The sequence below is a fragment of the Anas platyrhynchos genome, chromosome 1 (genome assembly GCF_047663525.1).
Source record: "Anas platyrhynchos isolate ZD024472 breed Pekin duck chromosome 1, IASCAAS_PekinDuck_T2T, whole genome shotgun sequence".
NCBI classification, from domain to species: Eukaryota; Metazoa; Chordata; class Aves; order Anseriformes; family Anatidae; genus Anas; species Anas platyrhynchos.
In genome coordinates, this window is record NC_092587.1 from 26605855 (window position 1) to 26618955 (window position 13101).

Genomic DNA, 13101 nt, shown 5'->3' on the forward strand with positions numbered 1-13101 from the left:
TGCGTATGTGTTTTCACATTGAGGGTAACATAATTTGCTCTTGCACAGGGTGTGCATCGGCATGCATGCAAACAGGTTAATATATTAATCTCTTCATATATGAGCCATATGTTCCTGTCCAGGTTACATGAAGATAAGCTGACGTGTTTTCCTCTTCTGCATACAGCATGACTCTCTTCATATGTCAGTATTTCCCAGCAGCCTGTCATTTGAATCACACATTATGTAAGGATGTTCTGTTTCCCAGTGGAGAACATTTTTTTTGTTTGTTTTATTTTCTGAAATGAATTCAAGATGATGCTCTGCTATTATGAAAGAAAAGAAAAATGTTTTGCCTGACTCAACTATTTATTCAGATTGGGAGCAATGTCACGCGTAGCACTTAAGAACATTTCTGGATCTGGTGGGTGGGATCCATCTCACCTGGTTTTGGCTGTCTTAATGTCATGTTAGTCCAAGCCGGTCATCCTGGCTCTTGCTGTAGTCAGTGGAAAATAATACAGGTCTAGAGGCTCCCTCCCTATGGTAGACATCCTGCTGTAGATGCCTAAAGCACGTGGGAGGACTGCTGCCCAGCGACAGGTATTTGTAGTAGGTCCTGAAGCTTGCTGGCTTTTGCTTTGCTTTGCTATTGTAGGAGAGCTTTACTCACCTTTTTATCTGATGAAGTGAGTCCTGGCACTCAAGCAATGCAAAAGGAGATGAACTGTCTGTTTCATGACCACAGTTTGCCTTGCAAGCAGGTTTTTCAAGCCTAGACATGGCCCAGACTGGATGAAAGGCATTCAAGGGAGTGGACTAGGATATATGAACTATAAATGGCACAGGCATTTAATGGCATAGATCCTGGAGGGAAGCTTCAGCAGACTAGCTGTGGACACAAGACCAATGAAATCCAATCCCCTTGAATTCATGGGCTTGCATCTGATCCTGCAGGTGAATGATGATTATCTTGCCAATGATGACATTGTCTGATGACATCTTTAGTACAGGGGCAAGGCCAGTGGCTTGTGTTTGCATTGCGCTGGAACTGCTGTGTAGGCAAACAGGACGACAGTGCTGCAGCACTGATAAGCCTGATGTGGAATTTAAAGCAACTGTCCCCTACGGAGTAAGAAGATGGTGAGTGAAAACAACAGGGCCCAGGAAATAAAGAATTAATGTTCAATTTGTGATGATTTCTCCCATTTGCCTTCTGATTCCCTGAAGTATTTGTGAAAGGAAAGGCAGCAGCCCAAGACAAAACCTGGTGTATTTTGCTAATTTTGTAACTATTAAGACATAAAACAGACACAGATTTGGACTAAATAAAACAGCCAGATGATATCCAGTGGAACTGAATCTCAATAGTTTCATCCTCAGCAAAAGGGTTTAGAAAGTCTAGCAGGATGCTCAAACTTGACGAGAAGGGAATCTGAAGAGAAGAGATAGGAGCTTTCCCTTTTTTGGCCTTGATACACTTGAGACAATCAGTAACTTTATGGATCTGGGGAAGCAAATTTATTTATAGAACAGGAAGTTTTTTATGAGTTGCTGATATACACAAAAATTATAGAAGTTGGCTCTTACTATCTTCTAAGCTTCTTCTAAGTGATAAACTTACAATTTATCTTTGTGCAGAAGATCATTTTGTCCCAGAATTATACGACTGGGTGAAATACCTGCCAATAATTATTTTTAAGGGATGAGAATATTTATTTATTTATTTATTTATTTATTTATTTTTATGAGAATTGCACTGGACTTTGGGTGGAGCTGAATCCAGCTCCATGTTTTAATAGGAATGTTTTGGATTTGGCTGATTTTTCTATTCTAAATATGGAAATGTTTCAGATTAAAACATTTATTTTTAGGGCAGTAATACCCAATCTGTTTTAGGCATGCTTCATAGCTGCAGCTTTTTGTTATCCTTTCTTTTCCTCCTCTCTTCCATCATCCCATGACCCATGACTTCTCAGTGCCCCTGCCTTCTGAGATCTATAGTGCTATATTTCCTTATCACCAAGCAGCAAACTTCTTTTTCTCTGAGGTTTGAACCTGGGAGTAAAACAGAGAATGAAGAAACGTAATAAACTTAGCAGCTGTCTCTCTTCTGTTCTTCAGTCTCAGCAATACTTCTGCTTTTGCTTCTATATCTTATCTTTAATGTTGTCGTGCCTCACTCAGAAGGCTTGCCTCATAGGCTGGGAACTACTGCTTTTGGTGATGACTTGTTACTTTTTTTTCCTTCCATTTATCACGTCTGAGTTAACTCGACAGCTTTCAGCTGCTGCCAGGTTGTCAACACTGGATCCAGATGTTCCCAGAGTACAGACTGATGTAGTAACAGCTTTCAAACTGCAGCATCTGACAGCTCGCGGCTCCCTACTTTTCTCTCTTCTGCACCACACATGCCTCAGCCCTTTCCTGGAGGGATCACATCAGCAGCAGGGTGGGATTTGGCTCCTTTGCCCCCTTGCCCCTTTCCTTTTTGGTTGAGACTGCCAGCCTGGGAGTCTGAGGCGATGCTGGTGTGGCTTAGAGCAGAACTGGAACGCCTGCTTCCCATATGGTTCAGAGCAGCTGGCGGGTGGTAATGAATGCCAGTGTCCAACAGCAGGAGCCTGTTGTGTGTACGTGTTTGTATCATGCGTGTGCACCTCCTGAATTGCCGCTGTGTTGGGCAGCAGCTTTCTTCTCTCTGCTAACAAATGCCCTGAACGGCTCCCATAAAAGTGCATATTACTGGGTACTGCAGCTTGCAAATCATAGTTTTCATTGCTATGGCTTACATGCTAATGTGTATGTGTCAAAGCATTTTAATGAACTAAGCAACATAGCTAGAAATACATTTTATCTATATTTTGCAGAGGGATGTGGGAGAGATGCCAGCTGGATATCTTGATTAAGAATCAGAAATGACCGTGACAAGTCTCTTCTTCAAGATATAACATCACCCAGTACCTAAAACATCAGCCGTGATGTTTATATATAGTGTTTACATATGAAGCATGACTACCTGCATATGAAGCAGACTACCTGCAGGGTAGTCTTTCTGCAAGGTTGCCATGTTTCCAAGAGCTGCAAAAATATCTGGAAGCCTGCAGCAAACCCACAAAATGGAAACATGTTCAAAACTTTCCCTGACAGGATATTTTCAAATGAAAGAATATTTCATCCTAGGAGCAGGTCAGTTTGGATGCCTGCCTCAGGAAAAGTGAGGACTATTTTGAAGCTGAGCATAGGTAAGCAACAGAAACTATATAAAAGGCAGGGCATGTTAAAAATACCACTGCCTGTTTGTGATTCAGGACAAGTCCTCCATGAAGCTTTAGTTACCTCAAGAACTGACTGGGTAATGGGAACAGCTTTCCAGCACTTGCTCTTGCCCATCTGGCTAAGGGGTTTTGTACACTTGGCCAGGACCTCACAACTTTGGGGACTGTTGGTGTGTGGCATTTAACCAAGAAGAGCAGCTGCTGCTTGTTGTTGAGCCAAGTGTTGCCCAGTCCCCGACTGTGAGTTTGTCATATAACCTACCACCATAATGGAGATAATAACATTTGCCCTTCTTTAGAAATTACTTTGAGATCTGCCAAAGAAAAGGGCCTATTCAAATGCAAAGCCTGATGCTTTTATTTATTAATAGATGTTGTGCCAGAGTCACCAATCTGCTCTTGATGCCTAAGTGCTGCTCTGAAAACAGAATCTGCCTGCCTGATTTAACCCAGCCGGCGAGCTGAGGCCTAGGGCTGCTTTGTGATATTAGGAACAGCACGAAACAGCCAGATGTTAACCAGCAACCATTCAAGCCTGGTGTTATCCTGCCTGTTATCCTCTAAAACTTGAGCAAACGTACAACTGCCTAAAGCTTGCCCGCCAGCAGCATCGCTCCTGCACCTCCTGATGCTGAGCACTGGGCTTCTCAAAACACTCTGGCACCCTCAGAGGATCAGTTATTCTTGCAAAAATAAATAGTGATTACAGGTCAAACTATCATCTCCCCAGGGAATTTATTTTTATCTGTGCCATAAGACCCACAGGGGTGTCTCCTTTGTGCTGGGCTGGCAAGCACAACACAGGACTAAACTGTGTTTGCCTAGTACATGAGCATTACTCCAGCACTACCTGGTGTTTCTAGAGACTCTGGCTCAGCTCATTCTCAGCCAAAATTTCTAGGGGAGATAGGCAGGAAAAAAGAAAAACAAAACAAAACAAAACACCTAATTTCAAACAGAGAGTCTTGCTCTGGCTTGATTCCTCTGCTATTAGCAGGTGGGAGATCGGCTTGTCTAACATTGTGCTTGCTGCCTTTTGTTTTTCACTGTGCACGAAGCCTTGTGCTGATTTAAGTCAAAGCAGGAATTTGCTGGATCCATATTTGCTGTCCTCGGGGGAGTGCTTTATTAGATTACTTCTTCCTCCATGTTTACAGTAATAGATGACTTTTAGAAACACTTCTATTAGGGTGAAAGCGGAGGGTGTATTTCCACCAGCAGAGTGCTCAACAAACATTTGTTTTAGCAGATGAAATGCAAGTGCAAGCAACTTCATTAATACACTTTTACAAAGTTGGTTGTTCTCCTGGAGCCAGTGAGTTACAGTCTGTTTATTTGGATTTCTCGATTTAGCATATTCATGGCAGTACTTTTTATTCCAGACACCATGTAGGCAGATGCATCATTGCGAGTGCGGGGTTAAGAACCCCCCCTGTAAGCCAGAGCGAGCCCCGTTGCTAGGTTCATATTGAGGTGTTCTGATTTAAAAAAACAGAAAAAAGAAAGAAATGGGATTAAGCGGGATCCAACTCGTTCCCTCCTGAGCTCCAGAGCGTTTTCTCCCGAGCAGGCCGCCGCGGTTAGCCAGGAGAGGGCAGCCTCGCCTTGCGGAGCTGCCCGCGGTTACACCAGGCTCCGTGCCCCGGGGGTGCGGCCTGCTGCTGGCTGCCTGCTTGGCCGTGGATTTTCTCCCTAATTTAGACTAAAACCCAAGAGCGGCGCTTTCTGACCGCACAACGCGTGTCCTCGTGGATTAAGCAAAGATAAATACAGCCAAAGTGCTCCTTTTAGCTGAGACGTTTGCCCCCGTAGCACCCTGTGCTGTGCCTCACCAAACGGGGCCTGCTGCCCGGGGCTGGTTGCGCTCTCTTGCTGTTGTGGGTGAAATTTGGTGCTTTGGAGAAAGCCAGATCACAGCAGGGTAAACATGATGGAAGATGTGTTAAGCTTAGTGAGCTCATTTTGGTTGACGAGAGCCTAATTTTCAGCTGGTTTAGGTCAGTATCATTCATAAACGTTAGAATCACAGAATCATTTAGGTTGGAAAAGGACTCTAAGATCAGAAGATGAGGGTCACTGGAGCAAACCATGAAGGAAAAAAAAAAATAAAAAGCATTGAAATAAGTCCTGTTTGCCTTTTTCTCTGATTACTCATACCTTTTAATGATGTTCTCCCTCACCGTGGGGTGGGATTTCCCTTGGCTTATTTCAGTTTCCATTGAAATAATTTGGAAAATTCCAATGGTTTTGGTGGAAACAGGCTCAAAAAATCTGTGATTCTCGGAAGTGCTCTTCCTTTCCAAGAAGCATCAAGAGTGCTTTATCTTTCACAGAAGTTGAATGCTGCTTCACTTTTGATGCTGAAAATGTATTACATCAGAAATAAAACACAATGTAAATGAGATTATACAATGAGCTCCCTACTCAAAGAGATTAAATTGCACAGCATTTTAAATATCTTGCATTAATATTCTTTGGACCGTCATTTCATTTCTTTGTCTGACATTTGGAATTTATTGAACAGTCCAAGCTACCTTAATTTTAATTCATCGTCTTTAAGGATTTGACATGTTCAGTGAATTTGGCTTACTCTCTTTAAACACAGATTTCTACTTCTTATTAGCAAATTCCTGGAGTTTCTTCAGTTTTTGTACCTCCACAGTGTTGCTGTGTATTGACAGACTCACTCAGAAAGCAAAGCTATTTTTGGGTGTCTCCCTGGTCAATAACGAAAAATGTTCCTCTTGCAAAAGAAAACTATTTCTCTTCTGCGTGAGTCATGACTCTGCTTGTATGCACAGTGAAAGATTTCCAGCTTCTCAGGCTTTGCTGGCATTCGGGGCAGCTTTCAGCCAGCCAAGATTCACATGTGGAAACTAAATATGGTCATAGGGTTATACTCCCATTTTTTGCCCATTACTCAGGCTCTTGCATGGTGTACTTCGATGCCTACTCCCTTTCTGCCACTCTGCATCTCCTTCTGCAGTGTTAGTTTACTCTGTGGTTAAAGCTAGTAAGATCGTAGACAGCATCAGTTACAAACAAGCAGTGTTTCTTGTTCTGATGAAGAGTACTATATAAACGAAAGAGCTAGTATTAAACCCTGGAGGGAAACTAAAGCCCAGGTACCTTTATAGAGCTTCATTCTAGAGGGTGTCACCTTAAGTCTTAGTCCAACTTCAGCTGTAGTAATTGCCACAGCTTCCATGGCAGAACCTGCCAAAAATAGAAAAACAAGACGGAGAGAACAATTTTTTTTTTTTTTTTTTTTTTACAAAACAAAACAACAAACAGAACAGCCTGTGTATTTTCAGCAACAAGAAGTCAGAGGGACATTTTTATAATTATATACAACAGCCAGAAGAGTTCTGATGTCATGGGAGCCAGAAAAAATATGTCTGAAATTATACTACGTTTCACCGTGGAGGTTAATCAGTGAGCCAAGGCATATTTAGGTTCTTGTAAGGGTGTTTGACCCCTGCTTAGGACTGGTCAGCACATGTGGCCATGGAAGAGCAGTGGCAAACACAAATTACTGAGGTCTGTCAGCTACACAACTGTTGGCGAGGCGCTGACTCCCTTCCCACGTCTGTCCCAGGGAGCTCGTCCCCTCCTCATGGGCTTTATGGACCTGGTGGGAGTTGCACAGGGCCTGATCTCATACTTAGGGCTGGGCTTCAACTTCCTTAGCAGCTCTGCCTTCTCCATTTGCCTCAGTGCTCTTCTGAGCTGTGTAAAAACTTTTAGCATTCGTCAGTGAAGAGGAAACACTAGCTTTGTTCCCAGTTTCCACCTTCAGCCTCCACTGAGAGTTCATTACAGTACGGCTCTGTGACCAAAGGTATCTACGAATAAGGCCCATTTGCAGCAAGACATTTACATAGTGTCAAATGCATAATTTTTCCCTGCAAATTAGATGAGACTGTGCACATGCCTGATTAAGACAGACTTATGCTCAGGCTGGATTACAATTTTGCTTGGGAGATATTTTGTTAGCTGATGATTTATTCTTGCACTGTATAACCTCTATGTGACTTTGTGGCTTGCTACAATATTTCTGTTAGGAACCAAAACCACAATTTTTAAACAATAGCTGTGGCAACTACATGGATTAGTAAGCATGAACTAGAAGTATTGACACAAGTTTTTCAAACTTTTCTTTTTAGATTGATTACTTTTTTTGTGTGTGTGTGCAGTTTTTGTGTTCAATTGTAAATAAGTTTATAGTAAAAGAAACATACAAAAATCACTTTAATTGGATAAAGAGGGCTTACTTTCTTGACGAATGCCACACACTGGAGAGCAACAGTGTTTAGAGATTAGATTCACATCAGATTCCCTATGATCTCTTCACTACCCCCTGGCTACAGAAGGGTTTTTAAGGCAGAAGTGGTTCCAGTTTCAGCCCTAGGTCTCTGTAGCACAGAAATTGTCAGAAAAATAGTGTCAATATTGGGAGAGGTGTAAACTAAAAATCTTTTAGCTTATTTCTTTAGTTTGAGAATCAGTCCATTAAAAAGACATAGAATAGAAATTTCTGCAGGGCATTATGTAAGTGTTTTTACTTGTGTTGCGTGTACCAATATTTATTCTGGAAACAGAGAACTTGTTTTCTGAGAACTATTCCATTTCATGCCACTTTTCAAAACTATTGAACTGTCTTCAGAAATATTCAGACACGCCTTATGCCAATTATTTGCACCTGTTGCATTCCTTATGCAGAATTAAGTCACTGATTCTTTTGCAAAGCTCCTAAGATTGTTATGTTCCACCTCAGAATATCATTTGGTGTTTATATGTAGTGAAATGTGATCACATGTACCATGAAAAGGGATCAACATGGCTGCTGATCTGGACTGCAACTATCCGCATGTCATTGTTTGTCAGATAAACTATTATTTCCTAAGATAAAAGTGGTATTTCTTGACATGCTTCCATCAATAGTTGTGTTTGGTAACCCAGCAGGACAGCTGAGCTGTTGGGAGCAACTCAAAATCTGCATTTGACACACTCTGTTTTTGTAGGGCCACCACAAGTAACATCGCATACAGAAAAAAATAGATCCAGTAAGTGGCATTATTGACGGGCATTCAGAAACATAGTACGAGGACTCAACAGAAAGCAATGATATGGTTATCTATTAATTCTGATGTGGTTTTCTGTCAGTGGAATTAAGGCTTTTTGCTTCTAGTTGGTGTTTGTAAATAAATGCAAAAATGAATGTAGGCTCCAGCTAGAAGTTTATTAAATACGGTTGATCAGGGCAGCTACAGAGTGATTTTTCTGGGTAAGATTTGTTTCCAGAATCATCTACATGACTTATTGGGAACTTACTCTGAATATAGAGATCAGAATGGAAACAAAGCAAGATTTCTTTAAGGTTTCTGCAAATTGTAGACCTTCTTCTGCAGCCATGGTGATGAGATAGCATGGAAGGGGCTTCAGAGGGAAATACCTCAAGTTGAAGCTGCTGAACAGAGAAGCAGGGTTCTGTGTGACCTCCTCTCAAGTCTACTGAAAGAAGTGTGGTACAGATGAACCTCCTCATGAGCTAGCGACATGTATGCACAAATGAAGGAATTTCTGGACATTAAGGCAAAGTAACTGCTGGTGGTGAAATGGCTTGAACAACTGGAACGACAGTAATGACCTCAACAGGGCAACAGAGACAAGTGTGGTTGTAGCTGTGAAGCTGAGTAAAAGGTTTAGTGCAAAGACATACAGTATGTGCCTTTAACCATTGCTAATACATATATATGATTAACTCAGTGTTGTTTAATTTACTATTGTATTTTTGTAGGGTGAATCTTGAAAATCAGAAATGTTGCTTATCAAGAGAGTTGACATTCAACTTCCCCAAGACTCAGGGCAGGGGTTCAAACTGGAGGCGTGGTAATATTAAGAGGAATACCTCTGTGCTTGAGCCCTGTTCTTGTTGCCATCAGCAACAGGTTTGTTTTGGGTTTCAATCCTCAGTAATCCATGAATCAACGGGTCACAGAAAATTAAGATTATTTTTTTCCTTATGTTGGATAGCTATCCACCAACAGTAGTCACAGTGTGGTTTCAACGATAAAAGTTTTAGTGCCTCAGCCAAGAAGTAAACTGATGAATGGTGAAGTCCAAGTTTTTTGAAGACGCCTACCACAGAAAGTCTTTGCTGAGGAGCTGGGCAGTGCTGGCTGTAACCTCTCTGTGCTGAATACTAGCATTTGGTCAGGCAGTTCTGCAACCCAGAGGAACAAATCAGTATTTTAAATGGCTTTCCTCAAAGAATGCTCGTTAGAAATACACAAAAGAATTTTGTTTTAACAACAGGAATGATGCTCCAAAGACACTCAAATTCAGACCAGAAGACCCGGTATTGCTAAAATCTGACAAAAGCAGCTTCAGCTTTTTGTCTCCAGACATCTTTGTTTCACGGGATTCCTTGGACTGTTTCAGAAACTCAGCACAGATGAAAGAGGCAGAATTTTATTTGTTTCCAAATGTAGTTGGATCATTGTCTAGCAGGGGAGTAACAACATCTACTCCTGTTGAAAGAAGACAGCTGAATTGACAGAAGCCCGTAACAGCTGAATTGGAGCCTACACATAATGAAATAAAGAGATAAAACACTGCACAAGCCAGAAGATGAAGCGTCATGAGATGACAAAGCATGAACAAACCTTGAGGGTGCTTGTCTAAACCTAAAGGGACCCTCGTGCTCTGTTCAGTTGTCAGTTCCAATTACTGGGATATTTATAGTCCTACAACAAACGTAGACTACACTGGAGGATTTCTGTCAATGAGACAGATCATATATATAAAGTAAGTGATTTGGGAAGATGACATGCTGCTGGTTGTGGGGAGCACAGGCTAAGTGTTGCCCACCAGCATATTGGAGTTGGGTGTTGGGACTGCAAGCAGAGTTTTTCTAGCATCTCCTGAGCCTGCTGGCTGCTGGCAGCACTAGGAGGTTCCCCAGCCTGCTCCCCAGTGTGCTCCTCAAAAATGGGAGGCAGTTTTCAGGCTCAGATGTTCACCCAGCATGGCTCACATGTAAGTCTGGTCATACATACCATGTCCAAGGTAAGTTCTGAGCTGACATGTCAGTACATTTAAACCTAGCTCTATGTGACCTACCTAGGGTCATTTCCCTTCAAGGTGAATCATGGTTAAGTAGAAATTTGCACATCCCGATGATACTTTAGCGCCTTGGCTACTGTTGTCTCTATTACTTATTGTGATACCCCCCACCCCCCCTTTTTTTTTTTTTTCCTTCTGAGTCTCCATCCATCACTACCAGATGGAAGTATGTCTGCCATACAGTTTCACCTTATTCCCCGAGTATAAAAGACAAATCCCCTGAGATTCCTTCATCCCGTCATTCTCTCTGTAGACCACGTCTGTTCCTTTTGATGTACTTTTTCATTTGCTTAACACCAGCTATTTCTGCACCACTTTTTTTTTTCTTTTTTTTTCTGCCAGTAGGATTTCTGGCATCATGTACACCTGGCAAGCTACATCTAGAGCTCTGTTTGCTGGAGATGGGAAGGCTGCATGTTTTGATGAGTAATAGTCATAGGTGAATGCCTGTATTCTGGTAATTGCCAAAAAGTTATACAACGACAGGTCCTGTGGTCCCTTAAGGTTTCTCTGAGCTAATCCTCTGGTTTAAAGCATTTTGTAGCTCATTTCCCAGCTCTTTTTGGCAACCCCTGAGAATGCCTATCACCTCCAGTTCCTGCAGGAGAAGGTGGCAGCCAGAGGAACTTCACATTTGTAGGTCTCAGCAGTGAGTGGATGTGACCTGGATGCCTGTAGACTGAGTTCTACTGACAGTTATGTCCAAGGAGACTCAGGAGTCTGTAGAGTTATGTTGATTTAGGTTCTTAAAACAAAAGCAAATTACTTACTGGTATTGAGCCTAGGGCCCTTTGTGGATTGTGTCTTGACTGAACACTAAAATATGCCTTGACCATATGGCACTGAGTCTGATCGTTCTCTTCCCACTTCCACTATCTTTAGTAAAAACAATTACAAATCAAGTGAGAATACTGTTCCTCTAGGTATTGTCATAGATATCAGCACACAACATTTTACTATTGAAGACAGTGTGCACTAACTGCACTATAGAACTGAAATTTTAATTTAAAATACTACAGAAGAATGCCAAATAAAAATAACATATCCTGTATCACACAGTGCTCCAGTGTCAGACAGCATGAGTGGAAACTTTAAGGCTTCTAAGACACCAATGAAGACAGCAAAGGTATTATAAGTTAGTAGTGATTCATTCTATACCTTTTTCCTCTTCCTTAGGTTGTGAGGGAAAAAAAAAAAAAAAGTGTGGAGGATGCAGCAAAAACACGAGGCAATAAAATCAAGGGACTGAACTGAGAACAGTTTGTATTTAACGTAAGAGATGGTCAAAAGACACCTTGGGTGCAGCTTTGGAAATTCTCCACTGCTAATAAAAGACTCTGGTTTGTCATTCTATCATCTTGCAAAATTATTTCAATAAATGCATTTCAAAAAATATTCTACATTTAATCCGTTGTTCTTAAACAAGAAAATTCAGAAGGATCTATCACACAACCAAACAGTTCATGCTCCCTCATTTCTCAAAACTAGGGTGCTCCATCTGACTTCAGCTAGACTGCCCTGCTTCTCCAAACATCATCTCAGGTAATTCAAAAGGAAGCAATTCAAGCTAACTGGCACAATTTAAGAGTTGATGTCATGGAGGTTGAGAAAAGTGACCAGAGACAGCCAAGAAGGTTCTTGCTATGAACCTAGAAGGTTTCTGCTATGAGGTAAAAGTGCTGCCGAGCCCACCTGAACACCCAATATTATGACACTGACTTTCATATCTAGCAGTGTAAGTCTGTCTCCATGACATTTATAGACATGATATGTGATTGTCCAACGACATTGCCCAACAGCAAATATCTAATCCTGTAAAAGACAAATCTGGACCTTGCCAGGGGCTGTATCATGACAGATCATGGTTATTACTGCACTGAGAGCCTGGCAGGACCATGGGAAGGAGATTTGCCCCCAGCACACCCCTGTGACTGCTGCCTTGCAGAGCACACGGACAGCACGGTCACAAGGTGAGCCTGCACAAACAGCCCTAGAGAGGTGAGATGGCAAATGGTTATGGTGAGTGGATGTGTCTGTGCTGAATCTACTGGGCTTTTTTCGGAGTGTTTTTGAATACTGGAATGTTTGCATGCTTTACTTTCACCTTACAACTTCCCTTTTAGATTTCATACCTTTTACATTTCTTCACAATTTATAGTCCACTTTAATGTACTATTTGCTACCATTGGACTAATCAGTACCAAATACACCATCCTGCTACTGGAAAACACATGACAGGGTACTTTAGGCTGTTATTTTCCATTTGACTATTAAAAGCTGGTTACTAGATTTGCAGGCCAAAATGTAATAGCCTGTTTTGTTGGACTTCTGTGTACTAGGTAATGGTGTGACAGGCAGATATTGTGCAATAACCACTTAAAAAGGAACTGCTTGCCACAAGCTAGGTCTATACACAGCTCAACATAAGCTGTCATTCCCCTATTTCCATACACTAAATGCTTAGGCTAATGAGCTTTTATTAGGAACTATCTTGTTTCCACTGGACTCAAAAAGAAGGCTTTAAGCAATTCTGAAAAGCTATATATAATATAGATAATCTAGGACTGAATTTTGGATGGCCAAATTAAAAAAGGGATAAGCAACTTGTATGGTGATAGTGTTTTGTTTATTGGACCTTAAAATTCTCTGCAGGTAAATTTCACTATCCTAATTTGAAATGTGAGGAAATTGAGGAACAACAAGCAAAGGAACTTGT

At 41.5% G+C, this 13101-nt stretch overlaps 1 protein-coding gene across 1 annotated transcript in view; it reads right to left on the reverse strand.

Annotated features, from left to right (window-relative positions):
* The window catches only part of MET (MET proto-oncogene, receptor tyrosine kinase), a 158090-nt gene that overhangs the window by 127901 nt on the left and 17088 nt on the right, over window positions 1–13101 (reverse strand). Inside the window, exon 2 of the mRNA XM_038173479.2 lies at window positions 6387–6473. The gene's annotated coding sequence lies outside the window, so the exon portion shown is untranslated. The remainder of the gene's footprint in view (window positions 1–6386; window positions 6474–13101) is intronic.